Here is a 12,618-nt window from a genome sequence, read left to right as displayed (position 1 = left end):
CCTCTTCCCGTCACCTCTTTTCTTTCCCCGTATCCCTATCTACGCCTTCATCTTGGTCTTCTTCCTCCTTTTTCTTCAGCCAGTGCAGGCCGTCGCCCCTTGTTGCGTCTTCCCACTTCTCTTTCCGTTCGTGGAGCAACACTAAGGAGGTCCCCGCCTCACTTCAGTGGCCTTGACTCACACAAATAGCAGCAGCCTTACATAATTCTGGCGTCCACCCTTTCCGAGTAAATTCCGGTCGCCTGAGGGAGGTTGCCAGGACAGAGGAAGCAGGACCACCAGCGGGGCAAGTGTGTGGCCGTGAGGGAGGAAATTGGGACACCTGACTGCCGCTAGATTGGGTCACGACTCAGGATCCCACCACCTCCCCACCTCACCGTCGCCACCTCTGGAACTGTTTAACACTCACGTCACTTCTCGTGGACTTATCAGCACTGTGGGTCATATCTCTTCTTTACCCTAAGTAGAGCACTCAAACTCTCCAGGCACTTGAAAAGCTGCGGGCGGGGAGCAAGTAGCGGAATGCAATGCCGTCCCCTAGGCAGCGGTGAGAGACTGTGCCCCGTCCTCCTCCTTCCCCCACAATTACCCTCACTCAGGCAAATTGTCAGCCTCCAGCGGCACACCAGCGCGGGTCGGGTGTCCCTCGTTACTGGGCGTCGCGGAAGGACGAACTGGATCTTAACTGTCGGCGGAGGACGATCCGACAACACGCAGAGGTCACCTGCCGCGTCTGACGGGGAAATTTTGCGTCCCTGCCCTACCCTTCCTGATGACGTTTTTTTTTTTTTTTTACGCTCTTTCTTGCGTGTGAAGGAGAGCAGCCAGGCAACACAAACAGGAATAAAAGATGGCTTGATTAACTGCTGCTCCACAAGGGTCTCATTAACTGCTGCCTTAAAAACAGGTGGTAAAAAAGGATAGATAGTCTTGATTCTCCTCTCTCGCAATGATTGTCACAGAAAGGACGCTGAATGCCCAGAGATAAAAACGAGATCAGTTATGGTTATGATTGGAAAGCAGATTCAAGCAGATTCAGTCAGAACGTTCCACAGCTAATGCAAGGCAGTTGCTTAACTTTAGTAATTATGCAAATGAGCTACAAGATATTCGTTCAAATTCGAGGGAAAAAAAAGAAATCACTTACTGCTTCAGCGGACGTACGTTCTTAACATATTAAAAGTACGTGAAAATGTTGAATGTACTTAGTTGGTGTAGTGTAAGACAATTATTCTAGTCTTTGTACTGTAGGGCCGCTGTGGTACAGTGGAACCATGCGTGCTATGGGGTCCGAAGGGTCTCCAAGCGCACGGGTTCGAATCCTGTCCACGGTCCGAGTGTAGGTTGGGCTTCCTCACTCGAGGCAACGGTTTCTTAGCGGGTGGGCTTTGAGATTGGAGCTACCCCAAAAAGTATCCCCTTTAGCCCATAAATTCCCGTGAAAAGCCCACATGGCATATAAAAAATAAAAAAACTAAGTGAGACAAAAATATTCGTCCAAGTTCAAAAAATGTAAATGAATCAGCCACGCTTACCTCTGCACAGGACGATCATCCTTTACCCGCCAAACATGTGATGCTGTAACAGCTGAATCTACTTACTCAATGTGATGCAATGCAGTTATTTCAGTCGGTGTAGTTACCTAAGTGAACTGCTAAATATTCATCCCAGTGTGAGAAATACAAACAGTCATTGCTACCACTGCACGGGACTCTTATTCGTAACTCACCTTAAGTACGTGCTTGCGAGAATGGAGCCTCCACTTGACGTGACGCGAGGCAAGTTGGGTCTCTAGAGAGTTCTGGGAGAGTCACAGGTAACGTCTGCTGTGCATTGCTCCCAGTAGCATGAGACCGCAGCCTGGCGTCACCACCACCACCACCACCACCAAGACTGAAGGCTGTCACACACACACACACACACACACACACACACACACACACAAGTATACAGTATACTCATTATCCGTATGCATTAAGTCTCTCTCTCTCTCTCTCTCTCTCTCTCTCTCTCTCTCTCTCTCTCATCACCTCTTTTTATATCAGAGATTTTCCTCCACTCGACCAATTGGTCCCTACATGACATAATCTCCCGGTATTCCCCGCCTCCCTCCATCACCTCACCCCCACTACACCTCACCACACCTCACCTCACCTCACCTCACCTCGCCTCACCTCACATCACCTCGCCTCATCCCCGTTGCTGTATCGTGCTCAGTATTAACTATGTAGGTTAGCTAAAAACTCCCACAGCCTGTACTATGCGAAGTAGGGCGCCCGGCTGGCACTTTGCGACGTGTACATTGACTCGTTAACACTCAAGTGCAGTGCATTCACCTTTGTACTCCTCACTTTCTTTCCGCCTCACCGTCCCTCGTGACTTTGGTTCAAGGTGGTGGTGGTGGTGGTATTTTTAATAGTAGTAGTAGTAGTAGTTGTTGTTGTTGTTGTTGTTGTTGTTGTTGTAGTTGTAGTTGCTGTTGTAGTAGTAATAGTAGTAGTAGTAGTAGTAGTAGTAGTAGTAGTAGTAGTAGAAGTCGTAGTAGCAGTTGTAGTAGTAGTAGTTGTAGTTGTAATAGTAGTAATAGCCGTAGCAGCAATAGTAGTAGTAGTAGTAATAGTAGTACCACCACCACCACCACCACCACCAGTAGAAGTAATACCAGTCGTAATAGCAGTAATAATAGCAGCACCAACAGCAAAGACACAATTCGGTGGTTGGGCAGACCAGCTGATGGGAGTCTGAACCTTGGAAGCAACACACCAGAAGTGACCCGAACCTGCACCACTTACTGCGGGTTGGGCGGCGATGTTTACCCTTTCACGGCAGATCACGGGCTGTAGAAGGGACTCGATTCAACACACACGTAGCTACACATGCTATTTCAAGGCAGTCCCGGCGGCGAGTACGCGTCAGACTACAGAAACCCGCGGGTGTGTATGTAGTGAAGCGCGTGCCAGTGTGTGTGTGTGTGTGTCTGGGTCTGGTTCACTAACCCACTTCCGAGGCCAATCTTGTAACTGACTAACTGGCTGACGAGCCTCACAGTACCTGGGAAGCACTGAAGGAGGCGTGAGGTAGTGATATGGTGATGGGGATGATTGGCGGAGTGGTGGTGATGGCGGTGGAGAGGGGCGAGGGTAGTGAGGATGAAAGTGGGTGGGATAATAAGCAGTGCAGTGCATGTCTGTGGTCTGTCCGTGATTTGTATCACGGAGTAGCGGAAATGAGGCTAATTGTGAATGGAATATTAGGGCAATGGTCATGTAAAGAGAGAGAGAGAGAGAGAGAGAGAGAGAGAGAGAGACGTACGTAGCAGTGTTGGCATAAATATAAAGGCAAGAAATAGAATCAATAAACAGGAATTATGACACAGACAACTCAGTGACCTCCCACCAAAACCAGTCTGTAACTCTGTCCACTGCTGCACTTTGTCGGCTTGCGTCTGCAGTTTTGTTTAACCCCTTGAGTACTATGACACGTTTCCATATTCATTCTCCTTACGACTTAGTGATTTTATACGGCTTCAGAAACTTATATGGGGCGATTAAAATAGTGAAGACTGTGACTATTAATTTTCTGACCTCCATAGACTCTTCCTAATGTCAATAAAATGGTCTAATCGTACACAAAACACGTAATATAAGAGCGTTCCAGTGCTGAAAGGGTTAGAAGCACAGTACCCTTGACATAAGTGCAACAAACTATATAATTGTCTATCTGCCTAATGAACTATCAATCTATCTGTCTGAATAAGCCAGTAAGTAACTAACCTAACCTAACCAACTAACTATTATTTGTATAAAGATGTGGTAGCATTTGTTAACTTTTTGGTGTGTTAGGAGAGTTGGAACAATTAACTATATTCGTAGTGTGTGTGTGTGTGTGTGTGTGTGTGTGTGTGTGTGTGTGTGTGTGTGTGTGTGTGTGTGTGTGTGTGTGTGTATCTCCTCCTCCTCCTCCTCCTCCTCCTCCTCCTCCTCCTCCTCCTCCTCCTCCTCCTCCTCCTCCTCCTCCTTTTCCTCCTCCTCCTCCTCCTCCTCCTCCTCCTCCTCCTCCTCCTCCTCCTCCTCCTCCTCCTCCTCCTCCCGTTTATCTTCCATGCCATGCAGACACATTACCTTCTCTAATATTCTCTCTTCCTCCTTTTCCTCCCTCCCCCTTGCTAATTGTGTCTCCGAACCTCACTTTCACTTTTCTTTCCTTAGGTCTTATGTCTCAGCGCTCCTCTTCCTCTCTTCCCCTCTCTTTTCCCTCCCTTCTCTTCACCCTCTCCCTCTCCCTCTCCCTCTCCCCCTCCCCGCGGTGCCTCACATACACGGGTTTGGCATGTCGCGTTTGGCTCCAAAGAGGAAAATGCAAAGGAGGAAAGTGAACTAAGTAATAAAATGTGATGAAGATTAAGGAGTTCAGTATTTCTTAGTGGGATTTTTATTGTTGTTGTTGTTGTTGTTGTCACTGTGATTATTATTATATGTCATTATTATTGCATTTGCTGTTGTTATTGTTGTTGTTGTTGTTGGTGGTGGTGGTGGTGGTGGTGGTGTTGATCTTTTTGATATTATTGTTCTTGTCGTTAACATTGTACTACTACTACTACTACTACTACTACTACTACTACTACTACTACTACTACTACTACTACTACTACTACTACTACTAGGTTTTTGTTTGTGATACTTGCGCAGAGATGATGATGCCAATTGTAGTAGTAATAGTAGTAGTTGTAGTAGAAATAGTAGTAGTAGTAGTAGTAGTAGTAGTAGTAGTAGTAGTAACAAGAGGATTAGGAGGAAGAGGAGAGGAGAAGGAAGAATAGACTTTAATGATATGTTCCTATATTGTCGCTGTGTTCTTCTCTCGGAATATTCTGTTTAATTAAGTTTTCCCTGTATGGTAATATTTCTAGTCATCACTGAGCCTTTAGAACATATTCGAGTGTTATTCATCAAATCAGTGCACATCAGTAAAATAATATATTCAAGACACGTCTTGCAATTTACAAGATTCTTTTTAGACATTTCTCTCTTAAGACTGGTATCTTAAGTGGGTCTTTTTTTTTTTTTTTTGCCGTCTTGTTTCCCTTACCAGAGCTCTTCTTGAAGAAAAAAAAGACCATTAAATTATCATTATCATCCATAAAACTCCCTGATAGACGATAAACGAGCGTCGCCTGTCGCCTCTCACCCATCGCGGAGGAGCACCCGCTAGGACCATCAAGAAGCGCTTTGCGAGACAACTCTCAGCCTCACCCCGCTATAACAATTCTCACGTCGACGGTCTATTAGATATATTTATCTATGATACGTTTGGCCATGCTATGTGTTCAGTCTCTCTGAAGTCACATTCAATATGTGAAAATTCTGAATACACGCGCAGCCTGCATTGCACGTTATTGTATAACTCCCAAACTTACAGTTGGCCACAGGAAGCTCGTTGAAGTCTTGCCTTGAAGATTTGAAGATTTCGAGTTGTACTGCGCCATTATAAGCTTAGTCAAAGTTCAATTCAAGAGTAGCCTCTGTCCACCAAGCAGTGGTCAGGTACTTGGTGTCAGTCTAAAGTTGTGACCCGCTGCTTGATAGGAGAACCAAACTCCTAATAAGAAATACACACAGGTTGGCGTAACCACCCCGGGATTAGTCCACCAGGTGAATCCGCGCCATATGGCAGCTGAGGCATTAAGTTATAAGATACCACCATGGACTGGCTATACTTACGATGTGCTACATATTTTAGTATTCAAGCACCTGTAATATGTAAAGTTTCAGGTATAAGGCTACTATTCATAAAAATTGAAATATCATTATTCACACACACAAACAAAAAAAAAGAAAAGAAAAAGAAAACTTAAACTACATTGATTGTATTTATGTCATGGAGTAACTACATTGTGACCACCTTGCAAATCATTAGCTTCCTCCAACTCTGTGTGATGTGCCTTTATTTTGCTAACATCTCTCTCTCTCTCTCTCTCTCTCTCTCTCTCTCTCTCTCTCTCTCTCTCTCTCTCTCTCTCTTCTGTAAACTGCAAAAAATCGTTCCGGCGCCTAAAATAAAAAAATAAAATAAAATCCAATCACGTTAACACATAAAAATATTGTGGAAAATATATTTTTTTTATGCACAGTGTCACTTTTTTTGCTCCCACACTGATTCATTAGGAAGAAAATGTGGGAGTTAACGTTCACACTAATAAACATTTAATATATCCTTGTTTTTTTTTTATTGATGTGACTTTTTCTTATATAATTTGCGTGTTTTTTTTTTCATTTTAACTTATATTTCATTTTTTTTTATTCATCAAGTTTATTTTTATTCTTTTATTTTCATTTATTCATTTCTTTTTGTCAGGTGACTCTTTTAACCTCGGCCATGTCTTGTTTTCCACCATTTACATTGTTTTCTTCTTTCTTTTTTTTTTTCCTTCTGTCTTTCTTTTTTATCCCGACTTGAATGTGTCCTTCATTGTTTATTGTTGTTTCCTTGCCTAATTTGCGCTCTGCTTCTCTCGTTTCCTTCCTCTTCGTGTGTGTGTGTGTGTGTGTGTGTGTGTGTGTGTGTGTGTGTGTGTGTGTTCGTTCGTTCGTTTCTTTCTTTCCTTTTTCTCTTCTTTATTGCTGCTTTTGGCTCAAGACGTATATGTTAGGCAGTAGTAGTAGTAGTAGTAGTAGTAGTAGTAGTAGTAGTAGTAGTAGTAATAGCAGTGGTAATTATAGTTATTCTTGTTGACATTGCTAGTATTGTTGTTGTTGTTGTTGTTGTTGTTGTTGTCACGTGCTGTTGTTGTTGCTAGTGTAGTTTTTCCTTGTATCACTTTTGTTGACGTTAATTGTTTTCTCGTCACCGATATATATATATAAACCAGCAACAGCAGCATTAGCAGTAGCAGCAAGAGTAACAGAGCCAAACATACCAACACACAAGCATTTCCACCCTCACCTGACTGGACATTCCCTCCCTCCTGCTGTCCTTCACTTCCCGGATCCCCTGCAGCTTCTCCGTCAGCAGGTGAACCAAGGCGCCTTGTCCTCCGCTTCACCTTTTGATTCGACCACTAAATAAAACTAATGTGGAAAAATTAGGCAAACACACACACGCACACACACACACACACGCGCGCGCTTCCTGAGTCTCGTGAGGCGCTCTGGCATGGACTCAAACTCCTTCAGCAGCTGTGGTAGGGGTACAGGGGTGCAGGGAGAGGAGAGGGAGGCTGCCAGGGTTAGAGTAGAGTAAGGGGGAGAGAAATAAGGAGAGAGAGAAAGACAGATTTAATGTATGTGTTTTTTATAAGTTTTTTTTTTTTTTTTTTTGTAGGTATGTGCAAAAAGATTCAAAAGGTATTTGTTATAATCTTCTTATTAGGTCAGCAATATCTATGTGAGTAAGGAAAGGTGGTTAGAATCGATTTGGCAACGTGTGTGTGTGTGTGTGTGTGTGTGTGTGTGTGTGTGTGTGTGTGTGTGTGTGTGTGTGTGTGTGTGTGTAATATGGTCACGGGATTTTTTCACTTTTTTTTATGCTCCTTTTTTTTCCTTCCTTTTATTCTGTTTTTTTATTTTCTGTGAGAGGGAAAGGAGGAAATGTGTGTGTGTGTGTGTGTGTGTGTGTGTGTGTGTGTGTGTGTGTGTGTGTGTGTGTGTTGTTTTTTATTTCCATTCTTTTTTACGGGGAAAGGAGGAAAGAATTCACATGTGTACAAATGCGTTTTATTATTGTAGAAATAAGGCACATTTAGTACGTCAGACGAGGCACATGATTGGAATAGACTGGCATCACGTGATCAGTTTGGCCGCAAATGTCGAACGTACCCACCGCCACCACCACCACTACCATCACCATCACACCTATTACCATTGCCACCACTACCACCACCATCACAATCATCACTTAATATCACCATTATCACTTCCACTACCAGCACCATCACACCATCGCTATCACTACCATGACAACCACCATCACCACCATAAACAAAAAGGAAATCGATGGCCGGCAAAGGGTCACACGGAAAATGAATGAGCCGCGAACAACAAGCAATTTAGTACAAAACAAGTCAGTGAGAATACCATCTGTCTAAGGCATTTACTAACAAACGTCCTGCCCAGTCACTTCGTCTCTTTGCCAAGGCCACAAAGGGGGTCACTAGCTTGGATCTCTATGGCGTTCTTTTTTTTTTCAATTAATGATGTGAAAATCTTGTAAATCTGACACTATGACCACCAAAAGAAAAAAAAAAGGTATGAAAAAATCCTGGTTCATTTTAACCCCTCAGTACTGGGATGCAATGTTACCCCGAGTTTTGTGTATGATTAGACGATTTTATTTATATTAGGAAAATTAATGGCCAAAGTCTTCACTATTTTAATCCCCACATAAGTTTCTGAAGCTGTATAAAATCATCAAACAGTAAGCAGAATGAATATGAAAACACGTCATGCTACTGAAGAGGTTAACTAGATCAAGCTTTTTGGAACCGAGATGTGAGCAGAAGTGTATCGGAATATGGCCCTATCAAACATCAACATTGTAGAGACTCATGTTATTGTAATAGAAATAATGCTCCTGCAACCCGACGAGCTACTTGCATTAGGTGATAAACAAATGAAAACGGATTGTTATTCTATGAAGTGACGTACTCAGCTGGTACACAATGCTACTGTCTGGAGGGTGGAAGTCCTTGCTATTTGTCTCACCTTTCTCAGGGCGGTGGCTGACACAGGATACACTTGAGCTCTTTACTGCTTTACTTCATTAATTGCACGCCTAAGCTAGTCCAGGTGTTGTGTTTCTTGCACTGCACCGCCACACGTCCTCTTCCTCCGTGGACGTGTTAAGCTTTCAATCTGTTCTTAGGTCACTTCGTTGTGTCGTCCTTTACGCTTCTTAAATGTTCCAGTTTTCTATTTCCCTCAGCTCATTATTTTTACTAGTAGTAGTAGTAGTAGTAGTAGTAGTAGTAGTAGTAGTAGTAGTAGTAGTAGTAGTAGTAGTAGCACCATCATTATTGTTAGGATTTATTTCTGTTTGAATTGCTTTTTAAATCAAACTCTTTTTTACTTTAAGGGTTAATGTGTTTTTTAATTTTTTATTCCTTTTATTTTTTCCCTTTGGCTCATAGTTGTTCTGTCATTGTCTTTAATTATCTCCTGTCAACACCAGGGCTATATGAATTATTTTGCATTCTCCTTCGTTTTTCACCTTTCATTCTTCTTTCCCAATGATTCGCGCTTCTTTTCTAAGCAGTGCCTTTGTGGTCTGTAATAGTCGCATTCTGACATGAATTGCACCATAGATTTTTTTCTTTATCACATAAGTAATTTACATTGGTGTTTCGTTGTGTTTGTCATTGTGGAGGTCGAGGTTACCATGCCAGCAGACAGATATTGTGCACCAAAAATAGCTCACCAGAGTTTCAAGGACATTCATTCCTTAACATAATATCACAGAAGTCTCCCCGACCCTTATAACTTGGCGCAGAGAGATACTTCCTTGACCTGACGGAGAGGCAGGACTCGTAAACACCAATAAACACATGCACGAAGGCAGCAGCAGCCGGCCAGAAGAAAGCGTCCCGTGGTGCAGTGCGTACTTTATACCTAAGACATGTAGGTAGAGATATTATCCACACGTTTCTCGCAACAGGGCAGCCACTGACGAAAACAGCCTTCTGCTCATGTCATCTTTGGAATAGCCACCATGAAAGTAACATGGAGGCACACGGAGATCAAACTGCTCCTCTGATACAAAATCTCCTCACACAGTCTTGGTACGTAAGGCTGTAGGAATTGCAATAGTATCATGAGGATCCTTGAAATTAACATGGTGCTGGGGCATGGGTGTTATGTAAGAGGCCACGGAGTAATAGGGAGCGAGGCTGGGAGGTGTAGATTACATCGCGGGACTGGAGGGTGCTGTGTCTGGCGGCGGCGTGGTCAGTGCTGGGCCCCTAAACCACAGGATGTAATTACCTCGTCTGCTGCGTGACGTCTCCTCTGCCTCTTACCGTCCTCTGCCCACCACTGTGCTCCTCAACCTTGTTCACCCATACCATCTCTAACCAGCCTCTATCCAGTCTAACTAGACATATTCACCCATTTCCAATCTTAATCTGTACTTCATGGTTTTCCTAAACATATTCAGTCGTTCTGAACTCTACTCATACTCATACTCATACTCATACTCATAATTTCGTTTACCCCCATTCAGCCCTTTTACACTCTTCCTCCACTGTGTCCCTACCATACTCAGTTCTGCCCGGTCTTACCCAATTGTTCTCAATCCTTCCCAGCCGTTCGCGGCCCTTCCCACCCCTTCATTCCCGGCGGTGGCGTGGCTCGTGTTAGCTTGAGTTTCATTACAGCATTTTGTTATGTGGTAAGTGATATGAAATTTTCAAGGGTTTTGTTCATGCTCCAGCTTTTTGTATAAAGAGGGACTCTGACAAAAGCTACGAGAAAAAAAATAGAAACTTAAAAAACTCCATAAAATAATTATTGCTATATCATTAAAATCATCATCATTGTCATTATCATCACCATTATTAACAACATAAGCTACGACGATCATTATATCGGTAAGGGTCAGTTTGCCGTTTACATGGCTATATTGTAGAACTTTCGTGTGTGTGTGTGTGTGTGTGTGTGTGTTTGCCATGAATTAGATGAGGCTGGAAAACTTCTTTTCACCGTAACAAGGACTTTTAGTAAAGCTTTCTCTTTTATCAGATTGCAATTTTTTCGATAAAGCCACCGGAAGATCTGAGCTGTGAATGATGGATGAGATGAGCGATAAGAAGGGGGGAGGCAATAAGGAAGTGGTAAAGGAAGGGAAATAGCATTAGATATATCAACAAGTTTAGGTATTCCTGACTTCACATTGACAACAGCGTACCCAATATCATCAATGATTGCTGAGCTGTAACATGATTCTCTTCACAAAACCTTGTCCTACTTTTTTTTTCCTTCATACCTTGAAAATTGTATCACACACTGTCAACAATATAGCCAATATTACTGATGAGTTACAGTGTGACCGAGCACCTCCACATGACATCGCCTTACATTGACGAAGCTCAAGGATTGTTTATCTGAATGAAGGTGCTTTCGAATCATTAATTTTTCGCCACAGGTATGTACATTGCACTCATCATTTACTACGTGATCACAACATGTTCAGTATCATTCATGTATTACTGTGACCTACACTGTGACTGCCTTACAAACATAATAAGCTTTGTTTTCTTCTCCGTTTTTATCAAGTGTTTTCCTAAAGGCGTGTTACGAGGACGTGACGATAGACTCTTTAAATCAGCAAGCAGGAGGCAGACGTTATGTTGTGGAGTGTTTACGGAAGAACGACCTCATGGAAACAACACACCTGCATTGCATATTTGTTTTCTGTTTTGTATTTGTGCGTGGGCAAGAAACACTGCGTCTGATGTTAGCTGTGTTGCCTGTGTGCATTTCCGCTTCACAAACGACCATCTTCTGAAACAATTCTGCGCTCCACGTCTGCTACTTCAGAGGCCTCTAGTTGAATTTACATGGGTTTTAGGAATATCTTTATGGTTCTAGGGACAGATTAACAAGATTTCTACGTCATTAGCAAGCCAGGCATAGTGGATAAGGATAAGGTGGTGAGCGTGGGATCGGGCAGACGTCCACGCGTACGTTCGAATCCCACCACATACAGCCTGAAAACACTTTGCCATTTATCGAGTGGTTTAAAGTTACCTACATATCACCATGATACCCAGGTTCGAGGTGGCTACACTCAAGATGAGCTTGGGTGGTGATATGGGCCTAATATGGGTACCACTATAAATAAAATTGCCTGCGCCACTAATGGGCGGAAGCTGAACAGCGCTTCCCATACACTCTTCAAGTGTGCCTACAGGCGCTATAGGCCTCACCGTAAAAAAAAAAAAAAAAAAACTATTCAATAGCGGGATACATTTTTACTATGAGATTTGTGTACGATTAGATAATTTTATTGACATCAGGAAGGATATATGGAAGTTAGAAAATTAATGGCCGCACTCTTCACTGTTTTAATCCCCACATGAGTTTCTGAAGCTCTATAAAACCACCAGATAGTAAGCAGAATGAATATGGAAACGCGTCATGGTACTCAAGGGGTTAACAACATGGTATATGTGGCCTTTGAAAATAGTCGTGGTAAAATAGCAAGTTTTTTTTTTTTTTCTTTTTTCAATGGGGACTTTAACTCTATCTGGACAACACCTATCACTTCGATGCCATTGATAACGTGTGTGCGTCGTCCGAGGGTTTGATTCCTTGTTGCCCTTCTCAATTTTAATATCATTTCCTTCATAATTTTTTTATTCATTCATTAATTTTATTTGTTATTATTTATTTTAATTCATTCTCGTTTCAAATATTAAGGTGAAAAGATTCAGGCAACAAGTCCCGCACAACACAAGCTTCATAGACACGCTCGGTAACTTGCACCATGAGAGAGTAATACTAGGAATGTCTAGGAACACAAAGGAAGAAAAAAGCAGTGATAGACATGTTGAGGCTTACGACACTCTATGTGATAAGGTACTGAAATATAAAGTAGGAAATCTAGGACAGAGAGCAAAGGTCAGTG

At 42.7% G+C, this 12,618-nt stretch overlaps 1 protein-coding gene and 1 long non-coding RNA gene across 4 annotated transcripts in view; one reads left to right on the top strand and one right to left on the bottom strand.

Moving 5' to 3' along the window:
• Positions 1-2,919, bottom strand: part of LOC123517682 — a 22,307-nt gene extending 19,388 nt beyond the window's left edge. Inside the window, exon 1 of one of the 2 annotated variants that reach the window (XR_006678536.1) lies at positions 2,793-2,919. This is a non-coding gene — a long non-coding RNA (uncharacterized LOC123517682). The remainder of the gene's footprint in view (positions 1-2,792) is intronic. The other variant, XR_006678537.1, reaches the window with a different exon arrangement.
• Positions 1-12,618, top strand: part of LOC123517678 (sodium-dependent phosphate transporter 1-B-like) — a 177,565-nt gene that overhangs the window by 87,837 nt on the left and 77,110 nt on the right. The window lies entirely within an intron of this gene.

This window comes from Portunus trituberculatus, chromosome 42 (assembly GCF_017591435.1).
Source record: "Portunus trituberculatus isolate SZX2019 chromosome 42, ASM1759143v1, whole genome shotgun sequence".
NCBI classification, from domain to species: Eukaryota; Metazoa; Arthropoda; class Malacostraca; order Decapoda; family Portunidae; genus Portunus; species Portunus trituberculatus.
The sequence above is the reverse complement of the archived record's forward strand: the minus strand, read 5'-3'. Positions and strand labels throughout refer to the sequence as shown.